General features: G+C 44.9%; 1 pseudogene; it reads right to left on the bottom strand.

The window, feature by feature from the left end:
* Window positions 1–4,834: 4,834 nt before the first annotated feature.
* On the bottom strand, window positions 4,835–5,381 carry LOC129494262 (60S ribosomal protein L12-like; annotated as a pseudogene).
* Window positions 5,382–17,120: the final 11,739 nt, after the last annotated feature.

The following is a 17,120-nucleotide window of genomic DNA, read 5'->3' as shown; positions in this document are numbered from 1 at the left end:
ATGTATTCATGAAAGACACACAAGGGCAGAGACACAGGCAGAGGGAGAAGCAGAATCCCTGCAGGGAACCCGATGTGTAACTTGATCCCAGGACCTGGGAATCCTGCCCTGAGCCAAAGGCAGCTGCTCAACCACCGAGCCCCCCAGGTGTCCTTTCTTTTCTTTTTTTTTTTTTTTTAAAGGATTTATTTATTTATTTTAGAGAGAAAGAGCATGTGCACACACACATGCCAGTGGCATGGGGGGCAGAGGGAGAGAACCTCAGGTAGACTCCCCGCTGAACACAGAGCTGGATGCAGGGCTCATCCCAGGACCCACAGAGATCATGACTTGAGCTGAAACCAAGAGTCAGACACTCAACTAACTGAGCCACTTAGGAGCCCCCTGGATCTGTATTTTCTTATATTCTGCTCTATATACCCCCACCAAACCTATTAAAGTGCCTTACCCCAAAACATTCACACACACAAATAAACAAACAAAAGAAACAGTTGAATGATTGAATGAAGGCATCACCTGGTAGCAGGAAAAGAATAGAAAATCCAAATCTGGAAGTTGGTAGCAGGAAAAGAGTAGAAAATCCAAATCTGGAAGTTGAGAGAATTGAAATATTTTCTGTTCTGAGGCTTTTCTTGTCACTTTTTAAGGTTGGTTTGTTTGTTTAAAATGATACACATTTATGAGTCATTGAATCAGTGTGGGCCTGAGAGTTTTAGGGTGGCCTTGGTTACGTGCCAGCTGGGGGGTTAGCTGGAAGTCCCGATGAGGCTTGGCTTTGCTGAGCTCATGGAGGCTGTTTCACATGTCTTGGATCTTGGCTGAGATGGCTCAGCTGACCAGCTCTGCTCCATGTGGTCTCTCATCCACCAGCAGGCTAGTCTGGACTTACTCACGGAGGTTGTAGGAGTCCAAGAGTGTCAGTAGAGACACGAAGGTCTCTTGAATCTGAAGCTGGGAAGTAATACAACATCACACCTGCCTCATCCTAGACCAGCTCAGAATCAAAGTGTAAGGAAAAAGTCTTCATGTATTAAAAGACCTGCAAAGTCACTCTGTGAAGAGCATGGATATAAGGAAGCATGAAGAGCTGTGGCCGATTTCCCAATCTACAGTAGTGGTCCTCTGTAGGTGTAGAGAAACTATTAGCGACTTTCCAAGCACCTTGCTGTTCTGAGATTTTCCTTAAAGAATCAAGGACAGGGGGTCCCTGGGTGGCTCAGCAGTTTAGTGCCTGCCTTCAGCCCAGGTCATGATCCCAGAGTCCAGGGATGGAGTCCCACATTGGGCTCCCTGCATGGAGCCTGCTTCTCCCTCTGCCTGTGTCTCTGCCTCTCTCTCTCTCTCTCTCTCTCTCTCTCTCTCTCTCTCTGTGTGTGTCTCTCATGAATAAGTAAATAAAATCTTTAAAAAAATCAAGGACAATTTTTGTCTATATCAGAAATGATTTATTACGTGAAGTTTCAAGTTACCTACATATAGTTTTACTCTTGCTGCTGCTGCTGCTCCCTCTGTGGTATATTTAGTAAGTTCTGGCTCTGCCACGTACATGTGTCACTTGAGAAAGACACAGGTTGGGGCACCTGGGGGGCTCAGTGGTTGAGCATCTGCTTTTGACGGCAGATGTGATCCTGGGGTCTTCGGATCCAGTCCCACATTGGGTTCCCTGCAGGGAGCCTGTTTCTCCCTCTGCCTCTGTCTCTGCCTCTTTCCGTGTCCCTCACGAATAAATAAGTAAAAAAATCATGAAAAAAAAAGAAAGAAGAAAAGAAAGAAAGAAAGAAAGAAAGAAAGAAAGAAAGAAAGAAAGAAAGAAAGAAAGAAGGAAGGAAGGAAGGAAGGAAAAAAGAAAGAAGAAAGAAAGAAAGAAAGAAAGAAAGAAAGAAAGAAAGAAAGAAAGAAAAAGAAAGAAAAAGAAAAAGAGGGCAACCCTGGTGGCGCAGCGGTTTAGCGCCGCCTGCAGCCCAGGGCATGATTCTGGAGGTCTAGGATCGTGTCCCATGTCGGGCTCCCTGCATGGAGCCCGCTTCTCCCTCTGCCTGTCTCTCTGCCTCTCTCTCTCTCTGAATGAATAAATAAATAAATAAATAAATAAATAAATAAATAAATAAATAAATCTTAAAAAAAAAAAAAGAAAAAGAAAGAAAGCTCTTACCAAGTTGTCAGGTGCCACATTAAGACCCGGGATGGAGTCCCATGTCAGGCTCCCTGCATGGAGCCTGCTTCTCCCTCTGCCTGTATCTCTGCCTCTCTCTCTCTCTCTGTCTCACATGAATAAATAAATTTTTAAAATCCTTTCAAGAAAAGAATTTTTCGGGACCCCTGGGTGGCTCAGCAGTTAAGCATCTGCCTTCAGCCCAGGATGTGATCTTGGGATCCTGGGATTGAGTCTCACATTGGGCTCCCTGCAGGGAGCCTGCTTCTTCTTCTTTATTTCTGTGTGTGTGTGTGTGTGTGTGTGTGTGTGTGTGATGAATAAATAAATAAAATCTTTTAAAAAAGAAAATAGGGCAGCCCCAGTGGCTCAGCGTTTTATCGCCACCTTCAGCCCAGGGCAGGATCCTGGAGACCTGATCAAGTCCCACACTGGGCTCCCCGCATGGAGCCTGCTTCTCCCTCTGCCTGTGTCTCTGCCTTTTTCTCTCTATGTCTCTCATGAATAAATAAATAAATAATAAATAAATAAATAAATAAATAAATAAATAAATAAATAAAATCTTTAAAAAAAGAAAGAAAGAAAATAATTTTTCATGGATTACATAATTTCATTGAGGCAAGGTCACACTTTATAGAAAGGATATGCTACAGAAGATGTCAGATAATTCAAGACTTAAGTAATTTGACATTCCCAGGGTCATGGGACCCAACCCCACATTGGGCTCCACTCTCTGCTGAGCGGGAAGCCTGCTTCTCCCTCTCCTTCTGCCTGGGGCTCCCCCAGTGTTTGCGCGTGCTCTCTCTCTCTCTCTCTCTCTCTCTCAAATAAATAAATAAAATCTTCCAAGTAATTTGACATATTTTCCAGAAGAATCCCTATAAAAGGATGGGGAGAGGAATGTTCAACCATTGCAGAATATTTTTTGCCTTTGTGCTATTTTTTATTTACTAAACACTAAAATCTCTAATGTTTCACAAGATAGGCCCTCCTAAAGTAACAGCTTGGAATGTCACGACAGTTCTTTGGGCTTTTTCATAGTGTTTTATCATATCTAACTTCCATTACAAAGTTATTGATTTTGGACTGTGTTTTTTGGCACTCATGCCAGCACTTAATGAACTCTGAGAAAATATCATTCCAAGATACAGAAAATATTTTAAATGATAATGCTGAATATTAAAACAACAGTGCATCAGTCATTAGCAACCACTCTCAGAAGTTATAATGCATATAAACAATGGCTCAGTTCACACAATATGAGCACTAATCGCCATTATTTACTTTTGCCAGCTCAAGGGATGCTGTCGTGTGGCAATGGTTATAAACAGTGCACAGGCGCAGTCAACTCACCAATTTTGAAATCATGTACCCTTGGTGATTTCTTTAAATTTAGGAAGATATAGGGGCACCTGGCTGGCTCAGTCAGTAGAACATGCAACTCTTGATCTTGGAGTTGTGAGTTTGAGCCTCATGTTGGGTGTAGAAATTACTAAAAAATAAAATCTTTTAAAAATAAAGAATTTAGGGAGATTTGCTTTTCAAATTTATCAGATTTGATAAGTTTTTCAAATTTGCTTAACTCGAATTTACATAATATATAATAGCACTACACCCATTATATCCTCTTCTGATAGATGAAAAATAAAGTCTTAGAAAGCAATTAATCTTCAAAGGGGCACCTAGCTGGGTTAGTTGGAAAATCATGTAGGTCTTGATCTCGGGGTTGTGAGTTTGAGGCTCATATTGGATGTAGAGATTACTAACGTATATAATAATAAATTTTTAAAAAGAAAGAAAGAAAGCAATGTATCTTTTCCTTTAAGGTCTCATGGTTGATGAATGATGGAGTGCAGAGTAGACTCCAGTGCTTAGTAACCTAGATTCCCTTTCTCTCAAGGTAATTTCATGTTAATTACTTAATTGATTTTTATTAAAGATTTTATATCATGTTATTTTTTAAAGTAGGCTCCACGCCCAACATGGGGATTGAACTAATGACCCTGAGATCAAGAGTTGTATGTTCTACAGATGCAGCCAGGCAGATGCCCCCCAAGTTCATCTTTGAGAACTTACTGGTATTCCTTGTCCTAAGCCTTGGTTCAAATTACACACATCCATCCCAAGAACTGTACTTAATTTTGGATCTTAGGAAGAAATGTTGAGGAAATATGAATCACTTCATTTCAGAAAAACCTTTACACAAGTTAGGTTTTGGGGATGTCTGGGTGGCTCAGGGGTGGAGCATCTGTCTTTGGCTCAGGTAGTGATCCCAGGTCCCGGGGTCAAGTCCTGCAATAGGCTCTCTGCGAGGAGCCTGCTTCTCCCTCTGCCTATGTCTCTGTGTCTCTCATGAATTAAAATAAAATCTTAAAAAAAAAAAAAACAAGTTGGGTTTTGTATATCCAAACTTCTCTCCTGACCTGCTATGGCTACTCAGGGAGGGGCAGCCTGTATAGAAGCATGGATGCGCTGACCCTAAGGACAGGGGTTTCTATTCCTCAGGACAGGGGCTGCCTACCATCTGGATAACTAACAGGCACCAGCCAAGGGACTTCTTGAAATACAGTCAGCTTCAAGTGACCCAGACAAAAGACTAGCATTTGGCAAATTCTTCTCATTGCGTTTTGTTTTGTTTTGTCTTCAAATGATCCTTTATTGAAATATTTTCCTTTGCAGTTCTTAACTAGCTGGGCATACCATTGTACCACTATTGATGTCATCTATGATGTCATGAGGGTGGTGGCCATCAACATTGCAACCCACAGATCGGGCAATCCCCAGGATGTCCAGAGACATGGTTCCAGAGAGTTCTCAGGCTAAAGATTGGTGCCACATCTGTCAGGCAATGTTGACCATCTCATCAAAAGTGGTATTTCCGTTGTACTTAATGTTTTTCTGCTTCTTTCTGTCTCTTGGTGGTTCCTTGAGGACTTTGATAATCAGGGCAGAGGCAGAAGGCACTGCTTCAATCTGAGCCTGTCTGTTTTGAATGGTCAGCACCCTTGCCATCCTCAGACCCTTCCAATCTCCAATCACCAACCTTTTTTGGAGACACACCCAGCAGGCTGATCTTCCAGGCTAGGTCAGACTCGGAGTTCACTTCCCCACCTGAGCACCTCAGGTATGCAATGTGGATCTTGTCGGGGTCCAACTGAGGCAGCATGGTGGAGGTGGCTGGGGTCAGGTGAATCTGGATTCAAGATGACCCGAGACAATTTCTCCTTTGTCTCCTGCAGCCGAAAGTTCCTTGCATATTTAACCCTGCTCTTGGCTAGCAGCTTAGCACACATGCACACTCAAAGCCAGATGGATGCACACATACTTTTGTACACACATACGCTGCTACAAGAGTCACTAACGTGCACGTGCACTCACATACACATCTCTGTACAGAAACACATGCACACCAGCCTGTGGAAAGGTGTGGTGGAGTGGTGGGGCAAACTTTACACCCAGTCCTGTCCAGCCCCAATCCTGGAGCAGGGCCTCCGGGACACGGAGGCACAGGGAACATTCCCCCACAGTAAGAATTTCAGAGCCAGTCAGCACTAATTACCAGGCGTGGAATAGGCCCATCCATCATCTCGGGGTGACAGGCTGGCCCCACAGCCACCTCGCCCCCCCCCCCCCATTGCACTCCATTTCTCCTTGAGTGACCGCAGAATGGCTCTGCCGAGGACAGGCCTTGTTGCGTTGGTCCTGTCCAGAATCACGACCGTGGACATGCCCTGGCCCGGCTGCTGGCTTTTGCCTCTTCTCTCTGCACTCTGGGATAGCTCCTGGGACACTGCCCCAGGTCCTTCCATGCCCTACCCTCTTCCAAATGGGTTTTACTGTGTGCTCCACACTGGGCTTCGTTTTCACTATTTCGCTGAAAATCTGCAATAACCCTGTGACTTGGCCTTTGTTTGGCCAGGTCTGCAAATGCAGGAAAGGAGCCCGTAGGAAATAATTTGCTCAGGGTCACCGGCCAGGATGGCTAGAGATGGTATTCAAAGCAGAGCCTGCCATCTCCTCTCTCACCTCCATGCAGGTGAGTCCCCCAGTCACCCCCTTATTGCTGAGCATTTTCTCTTGGAAGACCTGGTGGCACTTCTTCCTCATCTTCTCTCCTATATCAGCTAAAAGAACCAAAGTCTGAAGGAGTCCCACAGGGAGAGGCCCAAATACCAGCCTCCAGGGTGAGGTGTAGGGGCTGTGCTGCAAATGAGCAGCAACTGAGCCGGCTGGCATGAGAGGGGAGAGGGGCCGCTAGCGATGTCTTCACTGTGGGCCAGGTCCATGTGGTGGCAGCAACCGGACTGGGCTGGTTTCAGGACACAGAGTCCGAGCCAGGCTGTCAGCCCTGGGTCTCCCACCTCTGGTGATCTAGTTCTGCTTCCTGGGGACTGAGTGTGTTGGAGGTGTCTCTGGGGCTAGGGCAGCATGGTCCTCCCCGGAAACATCCACTCCCCTGCTGAAATGAGTTTGAAAGCCTCCTTCAAGGCAGAGACATGTCTTTTTTCTCATTATCCTCAGCTTCAAGCATGGAGCCAGGCACCTACAGAGCTGGTGCTCAGTCCATAGCAGCTAAAACAAAACAAAACAAAACACAACAAGTGCATTTCTGAGTCCTATCCACTTATTTAAATGCTGCCATTCTTCTGTATCCAGTGCAAACCCCCACCCCCAGCAAGGATCTCTGCTCTTCCCGGCTAATAGAACCACCCCTCCTCCAAACACAGTGCCAAGCATACGTTGCCTTGTATAATTTGTAACATGTGCATGAGTATTTGCCTTTTCACTCCAACTCCTAGGAAGCTCCTTAGGAAGTTGCCTCATACGGTGCTTCTTTGGCCTCATCTATGCCTATAAATGTGCAGCAGACACTTTTGATTCAAAGTATATAATGTCCAGGGAAGCCTGGCTGGCTCAGTCCGTAGAGCATGAGATTCTTGACTTCGGAGTCTTGAGTTCAAACCCCATGTTGGGCTGGTGTAGAGGAGCTCACTCAATTTAAGAGGAAAAAAAAAAAGGTCTTAAAAAAACCCACAAAGTATACAATGTCTATACTTGGGCAAAGATTATACTTTATAATGATGACATGGATGTTATTCTTATTTAATGAGTCTTCTCAGGAAACCACTAGAGGAAGGAATAGCAAAGCACAGCTTCTTGTGGTTATTATCAGCCAGGGTTTTCCCTGACAAGTATCTCTCAACCGGGGAATCACGCATTTGTGTTTGGGTGGTCTTTCTTCCTCACTGATGCCCCTCGCCTCTGTCTTTGATCCCTGGGCAGGATCTGGGACTCCATGGATGGGCTGCATCTGTCAGAACTGGGGGCGATGGTTCCACACCCTTCATGGACATAAACATCTGGCGTCTGGAATTTTAGCTGAAGGATTAAACACTGTGACAGCCCAGCAGATATATTGTCTTTCCTTATCTGGTCAGATGGGCCACCTAAAGAGAATCTGTACTCTGTTATTGTCCGGGGTGGCTGTGGGGGGAGCTTTATCCCCTTTCCCCCTAATTGATATGTAGTATCTATAGAATTCTCATATCCAAACACCTGAGATGTTTAACCTAACAATTATTAGGGTGTGGAAAAAGCAAATACACCACGAAGCTCCCCCCCAAGCGTATTTTTTTTAAGATTTTGTTTATTTATGAGAGACACAGAAAGAGAGGCAGAGACATAGGCACAGGGAGAAGCAGTTTCCCTGTAAGGACCCCAGTGTGGGACTTGCTCGCAGATCCTGGGATCATGTTCTGAGCTGAAGGCAGACGCTCAACCACCAAGCCACCCAGGCGTCCTTCCTCAAGAGAATTAAAAGAAAGAACTAGTTTCTGATACTAACTAGTTTCAGGTAGGAAACACTATTCTTCCAGCATCATTTACAATTGCCAGGAGGTGGAAGTAACCTAAATGTCCATTGGATGAAGAATGTGTGGATAGGGACACCTGGGTGGCTCAGCGGTTTAGCGCCTGCCTTCTGCCCAGGACATGATCCTGGAGTCCCGGGATCGAGTCCCACGTCGGGCTCCTTGCATGGAACCTGCTTCTCCCTCTGCTTGTGTCTCTGCCTCTGTCTCTCTGTGTGTGTCTCTCATGAATAAATAAATAAAATCTTTAAAAGAATGTGTGGATGAAGAACATGTGGTGTATACATACAACACAATATAATTCAGCCTTCAAAAAGAAGGAAATCCTGCTACCATATGAACTTGGACTTCACGACATTATGCTAAATGAAAGAAGCAGGTCACAAAAGAACAAATACCGCATGCATGATTCTACATATAAGTTATGCAGGGTGGTCATGCCCTTAAACAAAGAGTCGTGGTTGGCAGGGGTGGCAGGAGGAGACAGAAGGGGGTTCTTGTTCAGTGGATGTGGAGTTTCAGTCTCGCAAGAGGAAAGGTTTTAGAGATCTGTTGCACAAGAGTGTGCATATATTAACACTCCTGTGCACTAACCATGGATTAAAAGACTAAATGTTATGTCATATGTGTTTCACCACAATAGTAATAAAAAAGCACCACTCTTGGGTAACAACTTTGTCCTAGGGATTTCCTTGGTAAAATACCACAACTCATTCAATGGGTATTGTTTTCCTTGTTTCTTACTCGGAGGAAAGGGAAGTTCCAGAGATGTATTTGATCCCATGGCCACCTGACTTCAGCAGCCACGCTTTCTACCCACGCGGCTCACTCTTCCACCCCTAGGTGGGATTGGCCTGCTGCCCGTCACTCTCCAGGTAACAGCAGTGAGTTGGGGGCATGAGTTTAGACAGGCTTCTCCGGTTTTGAAGGCCAGATGTTCCATGTCAAACCACCTCCCCAACCATATTAACAATTTCCCCTAATATATGTTCCCCACTTCTTCTTTTGTTTGTTTTTATTTTTAAGATTTTATTTATTTATTCTCCAGAGAGAGAGAAAAAGAGAAAGCACAAGCAGGAGGAGTGGGAGGAGCCCCACATGGGGCTCGATCTCAGGACCCTGAGTTCAGGGCCTGAGCCAAAGGCAAACACTTAACCACCTGAGTCAGCCAGGAATCCCTCAGTGTCTGACTCTTGAAATAAAGACTTCCTCCCCTGAAGGTAGTTGTGGACATGTGACTAAGTTCTGAACAGTGAGATGTAAGCAGAGGTATCAGGGATAGTTTTGTGAGGAGTCCCTAAAATAGGGGCACACCCTTCTCTAATCCTTCCTTCCGCAGGCTGGAATAAAACATGATGGCTGGAACTTGAGTGGCCAGTGTGGGTTGTGAAGTAAAGTCAAATCTGAACTTACAATTCAAACCGCAGCATGTGGACGCTGCCACATGCAACCCGTGCACAGAGCGAGTCTATCTGATTTATCAATGCTGCGTATGTGGCGTGTGGGAGACATGTGAATCACCCTGTTGGTGTTCACATATTTAGTGGGACCTTGATCTGTCAGTGCTTGTGGTTGGAGGGAATCACAAGGCATTCACCAACTGGAAACTAAGGTCCACTGACTTCTCCCAATGTCCCACTCATTCCTTCACTGAGTATTAACTGAGTGCCTACTAGATGCCAGGCACTATATTGGCACTGGAAATACAGCGTCAAACATGACAGAGTCTGGGCAGCCCGGGTGGCTCAGCGGTTTAGCACCTGCCTTCGACCCGGGATGTGATTCTAGAGACCTGGGATCAAGTCCCACATCGGGCTCCCTGCATGGAGCCTGCTTCTCCCTCTGCCTGTGTCTCTGCTTCTCTCTGCCTCTGTCTCTCTCTGTGCCTCTCATAATAAAAAAATAAAATCTTAAAAAAAAATGACAGAGTCCCTTACCCTCGGTACATGCACTATTATGGATTCATACGGTCTTCGGTCTTCTTTCCATTTTCCACCACATGGTATGAAATGTCCCAGTGAATATAAGGGGTGTGGGCGAAGGACTAAAATGTGGGAAGGAGCAAATCGAACTCCAATAAAAAAAAATACAAATAAAATAAAATGTGGGAAGGATTTTGAAATGTGACCGAGCAGGAGCAAGTTTTTTTTTTTTTTTTGCCTCAGATCCCTCCAGAATGCCTATTCTGCAAGGACATAGGGGACATTCCTGCCCTGCGCTGTGTTGAGGGTCAGGATTGGGTGAGGACTACAATACGAAATCAATAAACTCACCTACGAGTCCACCAACTGGGCCAGTCCTTTAAGTTTCTCTGGGGAGGGGCACCTGGGTGGCTCAGCAGTTGAGCATCTGCCTCTGGCTCAGGTCATGATCCCATGGTCCTGGGATCAAGTCTGACCTCGGGCTCCCTGCAGGGAGCCTGCTTCTACCTCTCCCTGTGTCTCTGCCTCTCTCTGTGTGTCTCTCATGAGTACATAAATAACAATGTTTTTTTAAAAAAAGTTTCTCTGGGGACCCCCAAAGGCCCCAGCTACCAGGCAAGGATTCCTGGCAGCAATAATGGCAAATGTGGTAGGTTCACTATCAGGGACCTATAGTCTCCAAACCAAAATTATGTCACAAGGTCTAAGAAGTTCCCATACCCATGGGGTCCACTAAAACTGAAAAGTTTTGAATTCAGAACCTACTAGAATATAGATTGAGAGGGGCAGCCTGGGTGGCTCAGGGGTTTAGCACCGCCTTCAGCCACAGCATGATCTTGGAGACCCAGGATTGAGTCCCACGTTGGGCTCCCCGGAGCCTGCTTCTCCCTCTGCCTGTGTCTCTGCCTCTCTCTCTCTCTCTGTCTCTCTCATGAATAAATAAATAACAACCTTAAAAAAAAAAAAAAAGAGGGCAGCCTGGGTGACTCAGCGGTTGAGCATCTGCCTTCAGCCCAGGGCATGATCCTGGAGTTCAGGGATCGAGTCCCACGTAGGGCTCCCTGCATGGAGCCTGCTTCTCCCTCTGCTTGTGTCTCTGCCTCTCTCTCTCTCTCCCTCTCTCTCTCTCTCTCTCTCTCTCTGTGTGTGTGTCTCTCATGAATAAATAAATAAAATCTTAAAAAAAAAAAGAATATAGATTGGGAGCCTGACATCATATCACTTTATCTCAGCACATCACCCTGAAACCCTTATGCTGATGAAAATGATTAGAAGACCCAGCAGTCCGTTCTACTATTCACAGTAGCCAAGTTGAAGGAAAAACCTAATGGTCATTGACAGATGAATAGGTAAAGAAAATGTAGGGGGGATATATATTTATATATTTATTTTTAAATTTATTTTATATTATTTTATTTTTTGGAACACTATTGAACTTTAAAAAAGAAGGGATTTCTGTCATATGCAACAACACGGATGTGGCTTGAGGGCCTTATGCTGAGTGAAACAAGCCAGACACAGAGACAAGTACTGCGTGATTCCACTTCTCTGAGGGAGCTAAAATAGCCGAGCTCTCAGACTCCAAGAGTGGAGTGGTGGCTGCCAGGAGCCACAGGGAGGGGAAACGAGGAATTACTAATCAACTGGCATAAACGAGGAATTACTAATCAACTGGTATAAAGTGTCAGTTAAACAAGACAAGTAAGTTCTAGAGATCTGCTGTAAGGCATTGTGTCTGTGGTCAACAATAGTTTATTGTCCACTTGCAAATTTGTTTAAGAGGATAGATCTCTTGTTGAGAGTTCTTGGCACAAAGAACTAAAATAAACAGCTCACACTGAGCCAATGATTTATCTAGACTAAGCTAGGTGTTCTGATTAGTGCTCCAGAGAAACTTTCCTTCCATCTGGGGAGATATAAGAAGGAAAAATGAAGGGCACAGTCTTTGCTCCCAGGGAGGCTTTTTGTCCGGTGGGGAATCAGACATAAAATAACGGTAACCCGGGCACCGGGGTGGCTCAGTTTGTTCAGCATCTGCTTTCGGCTCAGGTCATGATCTCAGGGTCCTGGGATCAAGTCCCATATTGGGCTCCCTGCTCAGTGGGGAGTCTGCTTCTTCCTCTCCTTCTGCCTCTACCCCTACTCGTGCTCTCTCAAATAAATAAGTAAATAAATGAATAAATAAAAAAATAAATTATATATATATATATATATATATTAAAAACTGCACAAGACAGAAGATGTAGCTAAAAAAGGCAGGTAGAGATAAGTTTGGAAGGCCAGAAATGCTGTGCTAAAAACTTTGGACTGCATCTTTTTTGTTTTGTTTTGTTTTTTTAAGATTTATTTATTTACTTGAGAGAGAGAGAGAGGGTGCTCAAGCAGAAGGGAGCATTGGGCCAGGGAGCGGAGGGATAGAGGGAGAGGGAGAGAGAGTCTTAACCAGATTCCGTGCTGAGCTGGCTGCAATGCTGGATCTCAGGGCCCCCAGATCATGACTCTGAGATCAGGACCCAAGCTGAAGCCAAGAGTCAAAAGTTTAATCAACAGCGCCACGCAGGCGCCCAGGACTACACCCTTTATAAGACAGTCTAACTTGGAGGAAGATGAAAGGGCATGTTTTCAGGTGGGCAGTATGTAAATGGAGTCTGTGGGGCACCTGGGGCGGCGTGTGCAGCCAGTGAAGCCTGTGATTCCCAATTTCACCTGAGGTTGTGATCTCTGGGTCCTGGGATCCAGCCAGGCCCCAAGCCCTACCAAGGCTTCCTGCTTAGGGTAGAGTCTGCTTGAGATTCCCTTTCTCCCTCTCCCTCTGCCCCTCCCTCTGATTACGTGCACGCGCGCGCGCGCGCGCGCACACACACACACACACTCTCTCTCTCTCTCTCAAATAAATAAAATCTTTTTTAAAATTAAAAAATATGTAAACGGGGCATCTGGGTGGCTCAACTGATTCAGTATCTGCCTTTGGCTCAGGTGGTGATCCTGGGGTCCTGGGACTAAGCCATGCCTCTGGCTCCCTGCTCAGCAGGGAAACTGCTTCTCCCTCTCCCTCTCTTCCTGCTTCTGCTCTCTTTCTTGCTCTCAAATAAATAAAATCTTAAAAATATGTATATGAAAAAAAATAAATAAAATAAAAAAAATATGTATATGTAAATGCAGTCTGAAGGGTTCATTATCCCCTTGAGATGTACACCATAACACAAACTACAGATCTTTCTGGAGTTACTCATAGCTTCCATCACCTTAAAACTGGGTCCATGACCCAGTAAAGATTAGGGAGCACTAGGGAGCCACCATAATATTGGGCAGATGAACGATGTGAGGTTGTATTGAGGATTCATACTCTGATAGAGTGGAGGGGTTTAGAGGAAAGTTTTCAGAGGCTGACACAAACGCCCAAGGGGGATATTCAGCTGGAGGCAGGGGAATGAAGAAAACAGGACCAACTGAGAGGCAGCATGCACAGGATTTAGGGCAATTGGATGAAAGTAGTAGAGGGAAAGAGAGATAAAGATTAGAATTATGACTGGAACTCTAAGGAAGAAGATATAAAAGAAATTATGTCAGTCATAATTTCTTTTATTTTTATTTAATTATTTAATTAATTAATTTGCTTTTATTTGTATTTTTGAAGTATATTTAACGTACAACTGGCACAATTTCTTTTAATCTGACTTAGAGACAGAAGGAATATTTTCACAAATCCAGCCCAGGGTGCCTTCCAAACCACAAGCTACTAGGCAGTTTGCCAGAATTTCATTTTAGCCTATGGTGTGTTTTGATAGGAGAGTCAGATACACTATTCTCATCCTCTATGTCATGTGATTCACATCTAGAAATTCTGTAAGATCCTAGAGTGACCTGTTTACCTATGTGGAGATGGTGTTTCCATGGGTCACCTCAGAGCCTCCCCTGCCTTTGTAAACATAGCAGACGGTTTTTCCTGGGGTTCCATAGAATGGAGCCGTGTTGCACAGACTATTCCAATCTCCATAGCAGATAAGGAAGAGGACTCCAAGGTTTTCAGCCAGAGCAACTGTGCTGTGATTTTAACAGTGAAATAGAACGTAGGGAGAGAGGCAGGTGTGTGGGAAAGGTGAGGGTATGATAATCAAACTGGGTTTGGCCAAACTGAATCCAAGGTATCTCTGAGACACTCTTTAAAAAGATGTATTTTTTTAATTTTAGGAGTGGGGTGCAGAGGAGCAGAGGGAAAGAGAGAAGCTCAAGCAGACTCCCCACTGAGTGTGGAGCTCAACTCGGGGCTTGATCCCACGACCCTGAGATTATGACCTGAGCTGAAATTAAGAGTAGGGAGCCCAACTGACTAATCCACCCAGGCACCCCCAGGTATCTCTGAGATATTTTATCAGCTGCGGACCTTTTGGTTGTGGTTGACAAAATATTAAAACCTATATGAATAGAAGAGGGAATGTGCTGGGGCGCCTGGAGGAGGGATCAGTCAGTTAAGAGTCTACCTTCCGCTCATGATCCTGGAGTCCCAAAGTCCTGCACTGGGCTCCTTTCTCCCTCTCTCCCTCTTCATGCTCTCTCTCTCTTTCTCTCAAATAAATAAATAAATAATATATATATATATTTAAGATTTTATTTATTTATTCATGAGAGACACAGAGAGAGAGAGAGAGGCAGAGACACAGGTAGAGGGAGAAGCAGGCTCCATGCTGGGAGCCCAACGTGGGACTCGATCTCGGGTCTCCAGGATCACGCCCTCGGCTGAAGGCAGTGCTAAACCGCTGAGCCATCCAGGCTGCCCGATAAATAAAATCTTAAAAAAAAAAAAAAAAAAAAAGAAGAGGGAACATATTCGCTTACATGACTAAAAACTTAAGACATCTTGCTGCAAGCATGGCCGGATCAGGTTCTCAAATGATGTTGTGAAGCATCTGTCTCTTCCCATCTCTTGTCTTCTTTTTCTCTATTATGTTTTAATTGTAGGCAGATTCTCAACATTACAGGCTATGAGCACCAGCAGCTTCAAGCTTACCTTCCACTAGCATAACAACCCCAGCAATGCCACTATCCCAAAGGTTCCAGCCAGCATCTCAGGCCTGATTCTGATGGACTCTGACTGGATACCCATCCTTGAATCAATTATTGTGATTTAACTGGCTAAATTGGTGGTGGTTGACAGTGTCTAAGGTGGCCCTTTAGTGATGGAACTTCCTAATATTTGTACTTTTGTATAGTCCCCTCCACTGGAATAACTTCTAACTAATAGTATATGGCAATGTTGAGGAGCTGCTACTTATTTTTTAAGTTTTTTAAAAATATATTTATTTATTTATTTATTTATTTATTTATTTATTTATTTATTTATTTTAAGTAATCACTACACTCAATCCGAAGTGAGGCTTGACTCATCACCTCGAGATGGAGAGTTGCAGGCTCTTTTAGCCAGGTGCCCTGAGGAGTTGTTACTTCTGTGATTAGGTGACAAAAGATGGTGATTTCTCTTTTGCTAACAGATTCTGTCTTGCTGGCTTTGATGATGCAAGCTGCCACGTTGGACACAGCCACATTGCTAGGAACTTGAGGATAGGCTCCAGCCAACAGCTACCAAAGAAATGAGACCCTTAAGGAACAGAATCCTGCCAACCACTATGCAAGTGAGCTTGGAAGCAATTCCTTCACCCACTGGGCCTTTAGACAAAACCCAGCTCTGGGAGACACTTTTTTTTTTTTAATTGGAGTTCAATTTGCCAACATAGAGCATATTATCCAGTCTGGGAGACACTTTGACTGCGACTTCACGAGACACCATGATCAGAGGACCCAACAAAGCCCTGCCCAGATTCCTGATCCACAGAAACTGCAAGAAAATAAATGAGTGTTGTTCTAGGCTATTAGGTTTGGAGCTAATTGGTTACACAACAGACAACTAGTGACACCTGGGTTTTGTGATTGCACCTGGAGGGGTAGATGAGGTCAACTCATAGGTGAATCATGGGGACCGAAAGTAAAGAATATGTGTCTCCACAAAGGAAAGGTAAGGTGTAGTTACCAGAAGGAGGATGAAATCTGGGCAGGCAAAAGCATCAGATGTTTGCCTCACCCAAATGTTTAGGAATATAGGGAGGCAGCTAGAAACATACCTGGGCATAGAGATTTGACAGTGACTCCTGCATCAGCGATTGTTGAAACTATAGGAATGGATACAATTGCCCCCAAAGAGAGAAGGGTCAAGAGCAGATCTCTTGGGAATAGCAACAATGAAGGGGCAGATGCAAGAAGAGCAAAAATGATTAAGTCAGGGGAGAGGTGGGGGAAGATGTTTTTTTTTTTAAGATTTATTTATTTATTCATGAGAGAGAGAGAGAGAGAGAGAGAGAGAGAGGCAGAGACACAGGTAGAGGGAGAAGCAGGCTCCATGCCGGGAGCCCAACACGGGACTCGATCCCGGGACTCCAGGATCGCACCCTGGGCCAAAGGCAGGCGCCAAACTGCTGAGCCACCCAGGGATCCCCAGGAAAGATGTGTTTGATGCTGGACAAATTCAATTTGTCCGGTCAGTGGGACATGCATCTGAGTTCTGTTAGAAATCTGGGCATTTAGTTTAGAGGTTATATTTTGGGAAGCCATCAACATAGAAGTAACCTTGGGGGTGCCTGGGCACCCCCAACATTGAGCATCCATCTCTTGATTTTGCTCAGGTCATGATCTCAGGTCCTGAGATCCAGCCCAGCATCAGGCTCTGGGCTGGGTGTGGAACCAGCTTATGATTCTCTCTTTCCCTCTCCCTTGGCTCCCCAATCCCACCCCTGGCTCACTTGCTCTCTGATTCTTGAGATCAGGCATGTGTATGATTTTTCCCAGTGATAGTAGAGTGTGGAGGGAGAAGAGGGCTGGACAAATCTTTGCAGACTACATATATGCAGGCAGCAGGGGAAGGAAGAGGATGAAGCGTGGGAAGGGACTAGAGATGGGATAGTTGGAGAAGTAGGAGGCGACCTGAGAGAGACCCATTTCTGACTAGTCTACAAAGGCAAATACTTGAGAGAGGTTGTGTGATGGAGATTGAGAAAAGAATGGGACTGGTAATGAGGACATCATGGGTGGTCCTAGTGGGAGCCCTTTCAGTGAAAAGAGGGACCAAAGCCTGACAGCTTGGGCTTAAGAGTGAGTAGGTGGGACAGGAAGCAGAGATGCAGAAAG

This window comes from Nyctereutes procyonoides, unplaced genomic scaffold, assembly GCF_905146905.1.
Source record: "Nyctereutes procyonoides isolate TBG_1078 unplaced genomic scaffold, NYPRO_anot_genome, whole genome shotgun sequence".
Taxonomy (NCBI): domain Eukaryota; kingdom Metazoa; phylum Chordata; class Mammalia; order Carnivora; family Canidae; genus Nyctereutes; species Nyctereutes procyonoides.
Note: the sequence above shows the minus strand (reverse complement) of the source record. Positions and strands in the feature narration are given on the sequence as shown.